This window comes from Bombus impatiens, unplaced genomic scaffold, assembly GCF_000188095.3.
Source record: "Bombus impatiens unplaced genomic scaffold, BIMP_2.2 scf_0012, whole genome shotgun sequence".
NCBI classification, from domain to species: domain Eukaryota; kingdom Metazoa; phylum Arthropoda; class Insecta; order Hymenoptera; family Apidae; genus Bombus; species Bombus impatiens.
The window spans coordinates 49,741-68,474 of NT_176431.1; the positions used below are offsets into that span (position 1 = coordinate 49,741).

General features: G+C 35.4%; 1 long non-coding RNA gene across 1 annotated transcript; it reads right to left on the reverse strand.

The window, feature by feature from the left end:
• Positions 1-721: 721 nt before the first annotated feature.
• On the reverse strand, positions 722-18,059 carry LOC112214080. The gene is made up of 3 exons (XR_002948007.2): positions 18,046-18,059; positions 16,133-16,139; positions 722-881 (listed from the first exon to the last, which is right to left on the reverse strand). It is a non-coding gene; the product is annotated as an uncharacterized LOC112214080 (long non-coding RNA).
• Positions 18,060-18,734: the final 675 nt, after the last annotated feature.

The window sequence follows — 18,734 nt, forward strand, 5'->3', positions numbered from 1 at the left end:
TTTATATTTCAGAAACAATATATAAGATGAATCACAGAGAATAAATTACATATAATTTAAGTGCAATATTTTTGAAATTATCTGTGGATTCTATATATGTTTTACTGCTAAATGAAATTTTGTTAATACGTTTATCTACGTTGAGTTATATTCTATGGCTCAAACTACCTAATCGTAGGTCTTTTCCTAATGCGTCACTCTGTATAATTATTATTTTATATTTCAGAAACAATATATGAGAAGAATCACAGAGAATAATTTACATATAATTTAAATGCAATATTTTTGAAATTATCTGTGGATTCTATATCTGTTTTACTGCTAAATGAAATTTTGTTAATACGTTTATCTACGTTGAGTTATATTCTATGGCTCAAACTACCTAATCGTAGATCTTTTTCTTAATGCGTCACTCTGTATAATTATTATTTTATATTTTAGAAACAATATATAAGAAGAATCACAGAGAATAATTTACATATAATTTAAGTACAATATTTTTGAAATTATCTGTGGATTCTATATATGTTTTACTGCTAAATGAAATTTTGTTAATACGTTTATCTACGTTGAGTTATACTCTATGGCTCAAACCATCTGATCGTACGTCCTTTTCCTAATGCCTAATAAAAAGGCAAAATAAATTCTCGTCATTACTTTCACCGTGATCTTGTTAATTGATATGGGTTTGGGGTTGATAATTAATCGATTCACACAGATTAGATTTTCTCCATATATTTCTCCTTCTCGTTCAACACGTCTTAACACACAGAATACACTTGGTCAATTAACACGTGGTCGACTTCTAAGACAAAAGAGCGTCGTTAGAAGTCGTACCAACTTAGCTTGTAGTAACTAGCGATCATACCAACCTAGCGTTTCTCAACAGATCTTTCAGCATGAGAAATTAGAAGGTTGATGATAATATTTATCCAAATTCCAACATTGTTTACATTACTAGTGTACAATACACATCTGGATGTTGGCATTCATTTATTGCCATGACTATTACCATTATTATATTACGGAGCATAGATATTTATTTTTTATATCTATTAAAAATTGTCTACTTCTCGTTCTTCGTGTCCTTAATTACAGATCTTCCGACGGTGTAAATTTTCCAACCAATTTGCACGAAATTTCCACGCCTTTTCCTAACTTTTCAGACATCTTTTCTTCACTTTCAACGCTCGATGCAACATGTCTCATACTTCGCGCCACTGTACCCAAGACGTTAACGTGTATCAACACTGTTCTAACTAAGGTAACACAGGAAAGTAGCATGAAATTACAGAAAGGATATAGAATAACAAAGGACACAATTTGTAGAATTAATGTAAAATGTAGAATTAAGAGTGCACTCACTGGAGGCTACACTCGACTGACTTGACAGAACGCGACTGAACAGAATAATGCAGAAAAATGGAATCTCGGCGCGACTAAGAAAAGGAATAAAAGGAATAAAATGTACAGGGCAAAGAAGAAGTAAAATAAGGACAGGCGGGGAAGGAAGAAACAAGGCAGGATTACCCGTTAAGACCCTCGCTATTTGCTCTGTACACAGCAGACTTGGTACAGGATCATGCAAGGATGCGGAAAGAAGGGATGATAATGGGTAGGTTAAAGTGCATGTGCTGGCATATGCAGACGATATTGTGCTGCTAGTGGGGACAGAAAAAGAATTGAAAAGTACGACGATTGAAAAGAAATTGGAGAGCTGGCTGAAAGAGAAGAAGTTGCAACTGAACAGAGAGAAATCTGATTGCAGGCAGGGGAAGGAGGTCAAAGAGGGAGGCAGTATAAAGCTGAGTATAAAAGAAATAAAAGAGTACAAATACTTATTATGCTGAAGACTGGAAGAGCAGTCGAGCAGGGAAGCAATGGCGAAAGTGTTGGCAACTGGGAAAAAGGAATCTGATAAACATTTTAAAACAAGGATGATGATGTACTGATCAGTAATGCGAAGCATTGGAATAATGAGGATGAACAGAGCAAGAAAAAATAGGATAAAATAAAGGTAAGTATGTGAAATGGATATTGGAACTAGACAAATGGACACCAACGTACATAGTAAAAGACCACAAAATTGAACAAAAACGGAATAGAGGCAACGAGCAGAGCACGTAAATATGGAGAAGAAATAGAGAAATAGAGAAGAAATTGCTGGAAGGTTGTACGAAGGAAATGAGAAAAGGGAAGAACAAAAAGTTAAAATGGTAGGAAGAGAGGAAAATTCTTTCAGAGAGACGGTACGACCACAGAAGACAGAGAGAAGAAAGAGGAAAGGACATAGCACCATAAAGCGGAGAAACAGATAGAGGCAGAAAGAGATTGCAAAGGTAAGGACGATATGAAAGAATCAAATGTTCCAAATATAACGAAGAGTACAGAAAGATGAGAACAGTGACAATTCCAGAATACTTAACTAATAACGAAGTTCGAATGTGGAAGAGAAGGGTTGAGCAAGAAATTTTGGTCGAAGGAGGAAGAAAGAAAGTGCAGGCTGTGTGAGGAGAAAAGGGAAACGTGAGATCATTTGAGAAATAGATGCAGGGAGATGAGGACAAAGAGAGAAGGAGCAGAGTAAATATTAGAGGAGGCGTTTCACGAGAAGACTAGATGAGAAGATAAAGAGGAGAATAAAGGGGAAGGAGTCGTCTTAAGGTAGCGTCCCAAAATTTATTACGCTCAAAATGGGAATAGCCTCTTACATTTGGGATTTGTTTAATATAGAAAATAGCGAGTCGGTATATGCAACGAATTCTTTCAACCTTATATTTTCTGAACGATGACGATGGGATTGTGAATATGCATGGTTTTAATTGGAAACGTGGAAAAGGATGTAACAAAATATAAATTTGCACCGACATGTCAGATATTGCTTTCCTCTCTTCTCCGGAAGACAATAACTTCGTCGATACTTTTGGTCTGAAAAGCTGTTTCCTGAACAACCCATTATAAATGGTTATTACAAAACGTTTATAGCTGCACGAGATTAATGATACCCGGCCATTAGTTATCATGATGGGTAGGACTTTAATATACGAAATTTTATTAACGAAGATAAATAATATGCAGTAAGTGGCGTGACCGGATTAAATGAAAATGTATTTTATGGTAGAGATGAGTTTCAACGGTACGTTTTTTTAAGTAAGACAGATATGCCTGGCCCGAAAATTTATTTCCCGCTATTATAATTGTACATGAAAGCTTAACAAGTTAAACATGGGTAAACTATCGAGTTATTTTGCAAACAATGTATCGAGCTGTCGTACAGGTTGAATTCCAAAATCCACTCAGGACCTGTTATGTCGATTACCACAATTTCGGAAATTGAATAGAAAATCCTAGCGTTAAGTCCAAAATCTCCGCTGGATCGTATGCATAATACTCGCTTGATGTACCGTGCAAAGATCAGCGTAATACACGTGCACATCATTCATTTCATCTCATCACTTCATAAACACTACATCATCGTTGCATTATGATAACATATACATATATATACAGGATGTCCAATTTTAATCTACAAATGCAAATTACTGAAAGTGAGTGATTTCCAGACTGTCATAATATGATGTACTTAGGTTTTCTGTGTAAATGAATGCATAAAGGTCACACGAAGGTGATATACGTTTCATTCCAATGGAATCATGTAATCATCATTGATCGATTTGTTTTACACCTTCTATAACAAATTAGGGTAAACTTTTTCTCTGAACACCCATTTTTCAGCCTAAATGGGATAACAAATTATTGATTTCTTTTCTTTTTTTTTTTTTTTTTGGAAAATCATATAGTTTTCAAGATGTAGAATTCGGAAATACAAGTTCTAAGGCGAGAAATCTGTAATGTATGAAAAAGCGCGGCTTTTTAACGGACACGAAAAGCAAACTGTGTGAGGAAGAACCGTGATGAGTGGACGTGAGCTCGATAATTTAAACAGGAAAATTGAGTGGCGAAAAATCAACGTGGAGGACAAGAACGTTCTCATTCTGTGCATGCTTGACATGCTACGAATATCTCAGACAGAGACACTCCACTCATCTCTGTCTGTTTCGCAAGAATGCGAACTTTGTTGTTCTCCATGTTGATTTCTCACAACTGGTCCCAATTCAATCTTCGAACGGTATTCCCTAGCGAGTGTCAAGACCTGTTTACATAAACGTGGACGTGAGCGTACACGAAATTAGGGTGGCTAGACATTCTACAGCGAATGGTCGTAATCCTCAGGCGTACCATTATTATAATATTGTAACGAACCTCGTCGTATTATTGAATGTTGTGTATTGCTGCCAATACGACAGAATTTGCTGCTTCAAAAGCTATGCAAAACTAAGTATTTTTAGGTTATGTGTATCTACGCGATATTGTTTCTATCACTTGATTGTCTGCACAAAGATTAGGCATCATTCGAATAGCATTTCGAATAAATTATACTTGGAATAAAAACTGCGGATAAATGAAGTTGCTCGAGAATAAAAGCAAGTTTTTATTGAAACCTTGTTCAAATAAAACTTATTCGAATGAAGATTTATTCGAATACTATACGTAGAGAGTAGAAAGCTGTAGTAATGCGAGAAAATCATCGCCAGAGTGTTAACTTAAAGACAAAGATCAATAAGATACAAAATTATTCGTTCGTGGTGCTGAACTTATTACATCGTGCTTAAATCGTACATACGATAACTATCATCTGCAATCATGTACTCTATTATCATGATGGAAACAAAAAAGAAAAAAAAGAAGGAACGTGAGTAAACGAGAAATTGATCTTCGCATTACCAGAAACGTACTTACTCGTCATACATCCCCAATAATATTCATACAACTGTTTCTCGTGCCAGCACTAAATATGGAAATTTACATACATGTAATAACTTTATGTACTTTAACGTTACCGAATAGCTACACCTAATATCTTACACATAACAGTAGAATCCTGTATACTAACAAGTTGCAAAAGCTCATTAAAATCGAAGTCGACAAATTGGAGTCCTTTTCGCTTGTTAGTGGAAAGTTATGTAGGTAGTTTGTACAAGCATAACTGGTCACCTCACGACGACCTCAGAGTAAGGGATTGTGGAGGTTTGAATAAGAGCGAGAGAAAAGAGCGTGTAGGGAGCAAGACGAAAAGAGACCTGCCAGAGGACTCGTTAGTGAGACTATCTAGCAGTCCCTGTCCTAGACATTAGGATAGGGTAAGATATTTTGGAAGCTACATTCGTAGCAAGCACTGAGAGTTCGGGTACTGGCGAAAAGCTCTTTCGTGTCGTCGTAACGGACACTCTCTGGTAGATGAGCGAGAAGTGTCCCCACTTTAAGGATAACCTAAATTTAACCCTCGCGATGCGAAATCCAGTAGCAATGAAGAGATACCTAAATTTGAGATTGATATCGTTGAACTTTATTCGAAAAGTATCTACTTTCAGTAAATGTAGGTCTCCACCCAGACAATTGGGTGGCCAGAGGAAAAGTTCACATAAAAGTAACCTATTCATGTCGAAAAATCATTGGTTTAGCAGATATTTCGGTAAGTGGACATGGACTCCAATTTTGTTGAGTTTCGTATGTTTTGTAGGGGATCGTGATCCAAAAGTTTTGACAAAAAGAAGATGGTACTTGTTAAGTTACATTTACTGCAATATTAACAGTTGAAGATGAAATTGCATATGTAAGTTAGGTTAGATTAGGTCAGATTCTATGGCTGACTCTCCAAAGGATCTAACCTAACTTAACTTTACAACCACGATGGTTTCACACCCCCAACAAACTGCATGTTACTCAGAACTTTCTCGTCTACAACGTATGTGAAGATCAAGGTCATTGGAGTTGAGGCATCTTTCGTGCATAATTACCGATAGCTTCATTTTGTAGAACCTGCCGTATGAAATAATACAAGAAAAGAAATGTCGTAAGGTACGACCTTTGTACTTGCTTTCCTTGTTTTTTGTACGATAGGTTTTACAAAATAAAAGTTGAGATATCCGTCAAACTAATGAATTTTCGATATGAATAATTGAATAACCTGTTATAGAGAATGTCAAAACGGGACGATTGATGCTTTGAAAATTATACGACTCCATTTAAGGAAACATATATCACCTTCGAGTGACCTCTACGCGTCTATTTACAGCAAAGCTAATTACACATACATATCCATATAGATTATGTTCCCTTCGAAACCATTCAATTCCTGTCTGAACTGTCTCCTGTTTTTTGTACAGGTAGTAATTTACTCGGTAGTATCCAGACGTTTTGGTTAACATGTAATAATAGTGCATAATCATTATTAAAAGGTACAAAATTAATAATAAACTAATGATTAGTATTATGGCTTTTTTACATATTTTTATGGCCTGTCTGGATATTATTAGACTGTACCGTGTATTGAAATGCACAGATAGTGCAATAAAATACTGCTACTACTAATATGCAATTGATAAAAGGAACACTGCACGTCTCATAGGTTTGAAACCTGCCTGACCTGGCTGTTGATAATTATATTTTTTACATTAATTATATTTTATTCATTATTAATAATAATATATATTATATATATTTTATTTATATATATTTAATTATAATATTATATACATTATTAATTATAATATTTACAAGAGCTGCATTATTCACGTAAGAAACTGATGTATAATATAGTCGTACATCAAAGTACAGGTTGAGCAGAACAATGAAAACACCTCTTATATGTCATATATGTCATATATGTATATGTTTATGTATACCAAATTCTAAATATTTAAAACAAAAACTGGACCATTTACGTAAAAACCTGATGATACACTCGTACATCAATATACAGGGGTTGAATAAAATAATGGAAACACCTGTTATATATCATACATATATAGATTTACATATACATACACATATACATATAAGAGGGATTCCCATTACTTTGTCCAATCCCTATATATATATATATATTAGATCGTCCGAAAAGTTTCTTTCGTTTTATAAGGAAATAGTGGATGCACAATATTTTCCGTTTTATATTATTTCATCGAATTACGTACGATCCATTTTATCCTATCAAAATAAGGATCACAACGCTCGATAGATTAGGTTTCGTGTTTGTATAAAGATGCGTCATTGCAAAAGATGTGTCTGTAAAAGAAAGACACTTTTCGGACAACCTAATATATATATCATATCTGAAGATATCAAGAGCATATTGGATAAGTCCTCCACAAATTCCCTCCTCGAACATTTTTCTTGTATTATACTGTCTATAACAGCGGTGCAGCGGTTCTCAACCCGCTGTACACGGACCCCCGGGACCGCGAAGTCTGCACATACCCCGATTGTTATTGTATTATTCTAATGAAAAGTATTTAGTACGTGTATTTATTTATAACGAATTATTTATAACGAATTTCTTCTTTCCGGAAAGATTGTTGACGAACAGTAGACGAGTGTTTTATATTTTTTAGTTAAATGTACTGTATAATACTATATAATAATACGTATGTAATACTATATAATACTTTTTAGTCAAATGTACATATTACTGTGTACAAATTTGGTGCACTAAGGATGTAAATTTTGAGTTAGATTTTAGAACTGCGGAACAACCAAAAGTTATTTAACCTCTTAGGTACAACTGAATTTTGCGCGGGGCTGTTTCTCTGCCTGGTGTAAACGATACACCACTGCAATGACGGATAATGCTGTTCTCTATGCAAGCACATTGCAATGAAGTTTTTTATAATTAAATTGTAATTTTTCTTAAAAATATGATGCATATACTTTAACTTTAATAATTTACTTTAATAATTAATAATTAATAATAATAATTAGTGGGAGATTGTAAAAAATTATAAGGATACGGATCGGCATGTTAAAAAGAGCATCTAATAATGGTATATTCATTTTAACGAAAAGCAACAATTGCTACCTGACACTGGACAAAAACAAAGACTATATATTCTGTCTGTATATTGTTAACACTGTTATAAAATGTTGTGAGGGCAAAACAAGTGTGAAGCACGACAAATGAAAAAGATCATTTAGTTGAAACGGTAAGTGAATTAGTCAGTAGAGTGGACCACTATAGTGGCGCGTCGTACCTAACAGATTAAGATGAGCTGATGCTAAGCAAAAGCTAGAGAACCGCTGACCTATGGTATAATGTTTTATGATTGTGCTTGCCGAAATATGTGACAAACAATCGATGCTTATGAAACAATTGCTACTCGATATCTGATTTCTTTTTGTTCTTTCCTCCATTGTAATTCTCCGCGGAACGTCTAGTGTCTGCGAACTTCAAAATTAGATTGTAGAAATGTTGCACAAAACGGCGCTTGATTTCACGAGAAACCAAGGAACTGAATGTATAGTATAAAGTAAAAGAGAAACGTTGACCAAACCATATCAAATCATTGAATTTTACTGAAAATATTAAAATGCATGCATTAAAAAATTGGCTGTTATTAACTGCGTGTGCTTGATCGTCTAAATCAAATTTTCCAATCTGTCTGTTGCAAAGCCTGGTCGTGCGTCTTCCTCTAGGAAATCCACGAAAATAATTCATTTCGGATAGCACCGTCTGCTAGAGAAAGAAACATCGATCGCTAAATGGTATTCCTTAAGACGGTTCATTTCTTTGGTTTCAATGAACTTTACAATTTATCCTATAAGGACATTTGAACAATTTTTTAACTGGTAATATAACACTCGTATGATTAAACTGCGGATGTTTAGGAAAAATTTGGAGGCACAAAAATTTGCAGAATGCACGAATATTCTAAGAAATGTATCAGATGTACAAAGTAAAGCACGTGTTGCAATATTTAGCAGGTAAAACAAATTTTTGTTTAAGTTTCACTTTGTAAAATGGTAAAAATATGAATTTGCATAAACATCCGCAGTCTATTTATTACAAATAATATAACACTCCCTCATTGGAGAGTATCTATGCATATAACAATTCTTAGTGTAATGGATTTGTGACTGTTGTTTGCAATCGTGCAAAAATGTTGTTTTATTAATGCGGCAGAAGGTCATTAGAATACCTTTTGTGTAGTTCTGTAGGTAAGTTATCTGTACAGAGTTCCTTGGTTAGGTCATTAAGATGATTGTCTAGTCTGGTTTTGTACTTGTCACCAAAGCGTATAATTTCCTCAGTTACTGAACCGATTTTCAAGTCTTTACGGAGTTCGTAATTGTGCACATACCTCGGTGCGTTTACTATGGTCCTGAGCACAATAGATTGTAAAGCACCTAATTAAGCTGTGCGGCTTTTAGTGGCCATGTTCTACAGCTCGATATCGTGCGTCTAAGTGGATTTGACGATTGTTTCGTAGACGAGAAGTTTGTTATCTGCACTGAATTTTCCATGGCTGCTCATCAGCCAATACGTCTCTTTCCTTTTGACCCTGAATTGGTCGATCTTTTAAGACGATAAAAATTGTTGATTTATTGCTCTACATAGTATCCTATTTAAACAATTAACACAAGCAAATAATAGTCTAATTATGAACCCTTAGGAATTTGGTAATTTACAAAGAACTAGAAGAACTGTGTAATAAAAAACAGTTCAGAATTTTGAATTTCCCGCGGTTTTAAAACACTACGCAGCTTCAAAAACAAACAACAAAAGACCAAATATTAAACATATGTACGCACAAGTACGCACGAATTCGTATGTATTATATATACACACACGGATATTAAATATAAATTATTTATTTATAAACATATTAATAGTGTATTGAATAGTGTATTGTAATAGTGTATTTCATCGATAGAGCGGTTTGAAATATCGCTGTTTGAATTGGTTACGTAAATCTCTATAATACTTTCTCCTTTTTATATTTATGTTACGTTCGTATCATACAATTCCCTTTTTCGGAGGTCTCACGTACGCTCGATTTGGATTATCGAAGCTCGCAAACAACGGAAAGCAAGAATTTTATCCACGAAAATCTCGTATTATGCATAGATTTCTTCTGACTTCACTACTCCCTTTTTCCTAACCTTTGGGCATAAAGCAGGTTTGATCAATTAAATTGAGGTTAATAGTCATAACATAAACTCTTGTCTCGCTTTGGCGAAGCATGTGTGGACTTGTGCCTGACCGGAAAAAGATAAATTCTTCCAAAACTGTTTGCTTTATACTCTACAATTTACTGGCAACTCATCAAACAATAACATGTTAGATCAATTAAATTGAGGTTAATAGTTATAGCATAAACTCTTGTCTCGGCTTGGCGAAGCTTGTGCCTGGCCAGAAAAAGATAAATTCTTCCAAAATTGTTTGTTTTACTCTCTACAATTGACTGTTAATTTATCAGACAATAACATGTTAGATCAATTAAATTGAGGTTAATAATCATAGCATAAACTCTTGCTCGCCTTGGCGAAGCATGTGTGGACTTGTGCCTGGCCAGAAAAAGATAAATTCTTCCAAAATTGTTTGTTTTACTCTCTACAATTGACTGTTAATTTATCAGACAATAACATGTTAGATCAATTAAATTGAGGTTAATAGTTATAGCATAAACTCTTGTCTCGGCTTGGCGAAGCTTGTGCCTGGCCAGAAAAAGATAAATTCTTCCAAAATTGTTTGTTTTACTCTCTACAATTGACTGTTAATTTATCAGACAATAACATGTTAGATCAAATAAATTGAGGTTAATAATCATAGCATAAACTCTTGCTTGCCTCGGCGAAGCATGTGTGGACTTGTGCCTGGCCAGAAAAAAACAAATTCTACCAAGATTGTTTGTTTTACACTCTATTGTGTTAACTCAATTGAGTGTTACCTCATCAGCAATTGGTCAACTAAGTTAGGTCAATTAAATTAAAGTTAATAGCTTTCGTCTAAACTCCGATCTATCTTGCTACGAGAAACGGAACGAACTTTCTGTTCAACCCGGTATAGCTTTACCGCTCGAGGTGCACCGATTAGTTAAATGTTACGAGGTGTACTATTAGGATTTCCTGCAACTCGAAGCGTTACCCACACGTTGGTTCGTTCCCATATCACTTTCATGGCGCTCCAGGCGTTAGCCATACGCTGATTCGTTCCCACATCTTGACCTTTCCTGTGGCTTCTGGCGTTAACCATACGTCATACGTCAGTTTGTCCACGATAACCAAACTCTTGGAGCTGCCAACATTAGCCATACATCGGTTCGCCCCCACGTTTATTTCTTTTGACAACTAGTGCGATCAACAACATTGGATTTACTTCATAATTGCTTGATAACTTCATAACCTAAAAGGACCTCGATTACGTAGCCGCCCATGCTCCAACTTGCAGCAATTACGAAATAAGTGAAAATTATTAATAACGATTCCATTATTTGAGTAAAAGATACATTTGCCATCTATCTCACAGACCTGTAAATGTTTTTTCAGAACTTGTATAAATTATGTGCTTGTGAGAATTATAATTGTGATATTGATTACGATTGTTGATTTCTTATTATGCTTAATTCATAAACCAATCTGCATCGTAAGTACGTACTTTCAGCATGTACAATATATAGGGTGTCCATCGATAAATACTGTTTGATGTAATTAATAAATAGTACATGATAGGATAAAAATGTAACTTTAATATCAATCTTTATGTAGAATGTCACTGCGAAGAAACAAACTTTCACTTTCAATTTTTTAAGGTTATATTAAGGAAAACATAAAGGAAAAAGTTAGATACAATATCCTACGACAGTTTTAATATACATTTCATGTTAAGGTCTTTCATGCGATAAGTCTGACAACATTGAAGTTAAAATATCTTACCTTCCAACACAAATACCTCGTACAGAATGAAAAAATGCACCAAGTGGTGAATAAAAAATGTGTACATACTTGCATTTAAAAAAAAGTAGAGATGACGATAAAGTTGACGATAAAAGTTTACATTTTTACGGTGACATTCTACATAAAAAAATGGAGATAAAAGTTTCCTTACATATTTGTTCTATCATCTCTGTCATCTAGCAATTATGTCAAACGGCACCTATCATGGGATACCCTGTATAATATTTATTATTATCTGCGATTTTCGATATCTGCGAAAGGAATATATAATTTATAAATAATAAATATAATTTATATATAATTTAATATAAATATAATTTATATATAATTTATTAAGTTGTTACGCATGAAATGCGTAGTTCTCCCAAACTGACACATTTTACTTAAACTAGATCTTCCATAAATAAAATCATCGGTAAATATCAAATGTCACGTGATATGTTAAAGCCTATATCCTATAGCATTCATCACGTTTCGCATTGGTTGATAAAGTGAGGTTACGTTTGTTTAGCAACAAGAGAAGACGAATGACGGACCCCGATGAAATTCGAATAATTTATCTTTACAAATATAAATTGAGACATGGTGCTGTGGAAGCAATGCGAAATATTAACGAGCATTCGTTACAGTATGGCCTCCATTATCCGCACTGATGGGGAGGCAAAACTGTTCGGATAATAGAACAATCACTTTCCTGACCTGAAATTTCATTTATTCAAATTTAGATGAAGATTAATTGTCCGTTTCTTCAAATATTTATAGATCCCCAATCTCTTTAACCGATAAGTCACATAATTCTTTTGATGTAAGTAAATGCATAGTTACTTTGTTCTTCGTTCCTTTTGTATAATAATAAGATTTAAAACAGTAGAAGCAAGGACGAAGAAAATGGACTGAGAGAAAAAGATAGAACAAGGAAGGGATCTTACTTACTCCAGGGAACAGGATGACGAGGAACGGAGGTGAAGGAGTACAAATAAGGGAAAGAGTGAAAAAGACGGTAAGAGTTATGAGATCAGTATAGAGGATAGGAAAGAGAGTATTTGGAATGGAATGGTAGATGAGGTTACGGTCATTCGACAAGTTGGTGTGAAAGTTTCGGATTGGGAAGAGAGAAGGGTGATTGAAAGAGTGCAAAATTAGACTGAAAGTTTCTTGAGCCGGACGTTAGGGTGGACTGATGGACGCCAGTATATGTTTTTATATTATGATTAGAGAAGAGTTCCAGAGGGATCTGATGAAGACACGAACAGGAAACGCAGGGTGAAACTATGAACAGAAGCTGTGACAGAGAAAAGATGGCAAGTTTGCAGGAGAATGTTCGCAAGAGAGTAGGAAAGAAGTTAGAAGTAGCAAAATAAGGGGAGGATAGAAGAAGGAAAGGAAAGGAAAGAGGTTATGTTGACAAAGGGAACAGGGAGCCATATGTTGGCTATAGGAGAAGAGAAGGAGGCTCTTAAGAAGAGCTAAGAAGGAAGTTAAGAAGAGTTAGTAGGGATGAATAGAGAAGCCCAAGAGAGAGAGATGGCAAAGGATAGAGAAATCAAGATACAACAGATAGTACAGATGGTGAAAAGGAGAGGGGATTTCAAAGTACTTCGATCAAGGCTGGAGCGGAGAAAGTTTAAGACGGGTGGCCAGAATTACTTTGGCAATGGAATGAAAGAAAGCAAATATTGGGTGAGTGAGGAGAATAGAGATTGCAGGCTGTGCGATTTGAATGAAGAAACGTGGGAACATGTTTGGCAGGTGTGAGACAGGAGCAAGAAGAGGAATTCTAGGAAAAGAAGGGGAGGGAGGAGACATGGTTGTTTCGCTGGAGCTGCTAGAACCTAAAATAGGAAAAGGGAAGATTTAATGCATGATCTATTCTGTGTTAATGTCGAGCTTGAAAAGTTTACTTGGATTAAAATGTATAGTAAAATAGCGGTGTACTACAGCTATATAACTATCGGATAGTATAATCAGTGACTATCAGAAAATTACAAATTCCTTTCGCGGATATCGAAAACTGCGGACAATAATAAACGTTATACAGGGTGTCCCATCATGAACGCCGTTTGATATAACAACTGAGTCTGCAGAAGCGACGGGGCAAAAGTATATATGGAGATTCTCATTGTCATGTCTTACGTATAATGTCACTGTGAAAGAGAAAATTTTTACCTTCAATTTTTTAAGGCGACAATAGGGTCATCTCAAATGGAACTGTGTTATATAGCTGTCAGCTAACAGGCTAAGTTAATAAATTTATATATCCGGGTATATCTGGTTATCGATGTGTTGGAGATGAAACACACGGATTATTGAAATCGATAACCTTTGTAGAAATATGACCATTATCAAGCAGTCGAACCCTCTCAAATACAAAGAAGAATACCCTAAACTTTCGAAATTGTATCTTTTAAATATATAGTGTGTCATAGAAATATAAATAATTAATATTATAACGACGAAAAAATTGTTTAAAATGCTACACGTATGTTCGGTTAACAATATATAACAGAAACGCAGAATTTAATGATTTTATTCGTTGTTCAACCCTGCCAGAAAATTCTTCTTGTTCGATACTGACAGTTTCCCGACCTAGAAACATAAGTTAATTTATAGGTTATCTTCTAAGGAAATACCATGACAGATTGATTAGTAAAAAAAAACATATAGTTCCATGAAAAAGAACGAAGTTAACCTTTGTTCGATTTACAGAGAATTCTTTACGACATATCCAGGAAGAGATGGTGCGTGACTTTGCAGTGATTTCGACGAACAGCATGCATTTTCAAATTTCCTGTTTTCGCTTTTCCTTGCCTCAATACATATACGGATCGCTGCTTCTCAAACGGGGCGAAAAGCACATTCTTTCTATATTCGCCCGCAGACGTTGTCTTTTGTTTTACATTTCGAATGGAAAACGAAATTCTTGTCTACGGACGTGCTTTTTACGGAGCTCTCCCCCCTCCCTTCCACTATTCCGTCGTGTATATCTGTCGACAATTGTCCGTCAGTGTGAACGTGACTTTAATCCGCGAATGGTCTCCGGACTCGAATTTTATTCATCGTCGTCTGTGAACTCTCCGTGAAAGAAAGATGCTGATTTGCTGCGACACGTGTCTGCGGACAATTGTCCGTTAGTACGACTCCAGCTAAAAGACATCGCGCAAAATTGTAGTAATTTAAACGCGTACTTACGAAGCCGTCGCTTCATGCGCAGCAGCCTAATGTTTTTCTGTGATTACGTTTGGAGTGCTCGATATTCAACTTCAATCGACGATACATCGGCGATTTTGCGACGTGAATTTCTCACTTTTAAATCTGTTAATCTCGCCTTTTAGATTGAAAAATTGATCCAACGTCACGTTTAAATGACCCGTGCCGCTAAAGTTGCTGCCACGCGGAAAGTTTTGTGAAATAAATCATAACACGTGAGAAGAAGAGAGGGCGTAACGGATGCGATACCAATTTGCAGTTGAATTCGTTAATTCTCTCTATCGTTCTATTTGCATGTGTCTGAGCGTCGTCGATTAAAAAAGAAACGCGCTATTTTTTGCTATTTGTTACTGCCAATCATTTATCTCTCGAAGTTACGCTTAATCTATTTAATTGTTCGCTATAAACTGCAACCGTCGTGGTCTTATTTTGTTTTAACGTTTAATTAGTTTGAAAAGTTTGCAATAAATGATTCCTTATATCGTATAAAACACACAGTAAAGTTCTCCTAAGACGAAAATCAAATTTCACAGTAAGCACTGCTCCTAGACCTCACGATAGCCATTGCTTTTTACGAGTGCAGCTTTCATACAGAAGCTATTTTTCATCCGCAGTTATGGTCCTGTCGAGGAACGGATGATATTATTTTCGATCTCATCAAAACGAATTAACAACGACGCGGCGACTGTTCGTTGCGAAGAATGCGTTTCGTTAATATTATACATTTTCTGCCACTTGTTCAGCAATTAAACGTGTTTTTCCTTTAGTTAAATATTTAACATCCCAATGCCTCGTACATTACATCGTTACGAACGATCGGACCTTGCTTCATCGTTTCGTTTAACGTTACAATTTTGAAATTCACAAAAATTCACAAAATTATTTCTTATATTTACTCCTTTACATTTTTATTTTCTTACATTCAGAACATGTTCTCCAGATATTTGGAAGATATTTTTTGCCACGTCCGTGACTATTAGATTGCGTAATAAATTCGCTTATTATTAAAAAAGACAATATTAAAAAAGTATTACATACGTGTACGTTAATTGCAACAGACAAACATGTAAGTAAAATAATAAATACGGTGGTGAAACTGCTGTTTAGCGGGGCCACATTCAATGGCCTTGACCTTAACACTCGTCGTCAAGGTCGTCCTCCTCAGTAACCCCAGAAGTTTTTAGACGTCGTTCGTTATTTCTTAAAAAATTATTGACGCTTCGTGCGCAAAGGCAGGTACAAATGCTGTGTCCATAATCGTTTCGTTTCATTTGAATTGGGGTTAGGGTTAGGTTAGGGTAGGCGAGGTAAAAATACCCAAACTTAATTATGATAACGTAGTTAAGAAAGTCCGTAGTTACTCTGGCAGTTAACTCCCGCTTTCTTGAATTTCTCCGCGTTGATATTCGGAACACTCGGGCAGAAGTCACATCCTATTTTCGGGTGAAGTTTGGAATACTTTCCAACTTACTCCTGTGTTTTTTCGACCCAATTCCTAGAATTCTTCGCATTTCTTCCCGCGAATGCGTAAATCGTTTAGGCTAGCGCAGCCGATAACGAACGACCTAACACAAACCTAACCTCAAATTCTAACAGTAAGCCGTAAGTGCGGTAATATTAGTATACAACGCGTATGCACGTACCATGTGCTGGCTCATTAAATATGTATTTAACGTCGATAAGATACGTTCGACTTGTTAAAATTATTTCATTAATAACTTCTCGACAAACAACAAGCGCTGAACAAACGGCGGCTGAAATCTTCTGCAGGTTGAAGCGATAATATGAGGTTGACTTTGATGGCATAACACTTTGATGGCACCTGTGAAGGTGAAGGTCGTTAGAAGCGGGACCTAAACAGCAGTTTTACTTTGTTTATTAAATTTTGGGAATTCTTCCATCGTACGGTAGAAATTATTAATTTCTTTCAGATTATATAATTATTAGTTTCTTTCCATAAATGTCAGAAATTGTTGGGACAGTAACTGTGCTATTAATATTGGGATATTAATTGTTTTGACATTTGGGAAGCTTATTTCACGAGTAACCGTTAAATAATTCCAAGAATTTAAAAACGCACGTATCGAAACATTTTTAAGAAAACAACGAAAGTTTGGAAATAATAATGCGAATAAGTTACTCATTCCTTAGAAAATAATATATACATCGTTAATTAAGTACTTCTTATATAAGAGTAACGATGTTTGAGGTTTCCTATTTTTAAGAAATGCGAACGAATTTGTTACATAACCTCGCAAAATATTGTTTTTCTTCAATTCACGCGGCGCACGATAGGTACAATGGATCTCTGGCACATATTCTTAGCTTTCTTACAACGTTATAAAGAACGACATGAACGATGCCAGCATTTTATTTGAATTGAAGAATCTTTGTGTTATGAAAACCGCATCGGGAAGCTTTAAAATACACATACTCGCGCGCGCGCGCATATACATAGATACAAAATACATTAACTATATTAAGATGTACTTATAATACCTGATAACTCATATAATGATAATACTACAGGGTGGATAATGCACAACTGACTAATTTGAAACTCTCTCGAGCCTGGAACGACGCGTCATCTTTTGTTCCACTTTGGCAATTGTTTCACGGATTCGTGGCAAATTAATAGCATAGAGCGTGGCACAGTTCAAAAGTGAGTCACGATTTTAAATAGAACATTTTATCAAAGCAATTCGTCGATGACGATGACCTCGCACAAGTTACGTTCGCTATATCATCAGATCTTGTGATTTAACTGTGCCGGACGTCTTCTCGTGGGATTTTCTCGTGGGAAAAGTAAAGCATATGTCGATGTACCAAACACCATCGAGCAGCTAAAAGATGAGAAGCAATATTACATAACTTTTGCAATTTATTTATTTATTTATCAAATAATTTATTACAAATAATACATCATTTTCAAGTATTAATAAATAATTCGTATTGAGAAGACTGTTGCTGTTTTATTTTGCTGTTTGAAAGCTATCGACACGTTATCCTCTTGGTATATTCTAGACACCTTAGAGTCTTTGCAACCTAACCTCTTTGCGACCTAACCTCTAACCCCAAATTGATATAACAGAATGGGACTACGTGCCACGAACACTTCTAAATATTATGATGGCGCCTGTACAAAATTACATTTTGTTTGTGGTTTTGTTTATGTTTGTAGTCTCGTTATTCGATCTCCTACAATGGATTCTTGATATGAGTTTTTCAATTCTGTTTATGCAGAAGTATATTTCGCTGATAACTGATCGCCGATGACGATGACAATCAGTCAGCTAGGGGAGAGTCGTGTAGCATCGATGGCTCTAAGTTGTTTTGTTACGTTTTGAGTAACTGCTATGCTAAGGTGGGTAAAATTCAAAATTAAAAAAAATGTATGTAAAAAAATGTTCAAAAATTAATTTATTTGTATGTATATGTGCACAAAGTGTGCAAATATATATGTAGAAAAAGTAGAAGGTCACCAGGTTGTTTTCTTCGGAGTTTACGAGGCTGAGTGGACGAGCGTAAGCTTCTGTGTGCGTAGATCAGTGATTAAGTAAATTCCTTCCCCCGTTCTATCTCCTATCCTAAAGGATATGTGTTTCTGTGGCTTCTGTCGTAGCTTTCCTCAGATTAAACGCAAACAATATAGCGTGCTATGTACGTTGTTTACTGGCAGCTATGGTGTGTACTAGTAATTCATAAGATTATGGTGCGACGACTGTAATATGTTC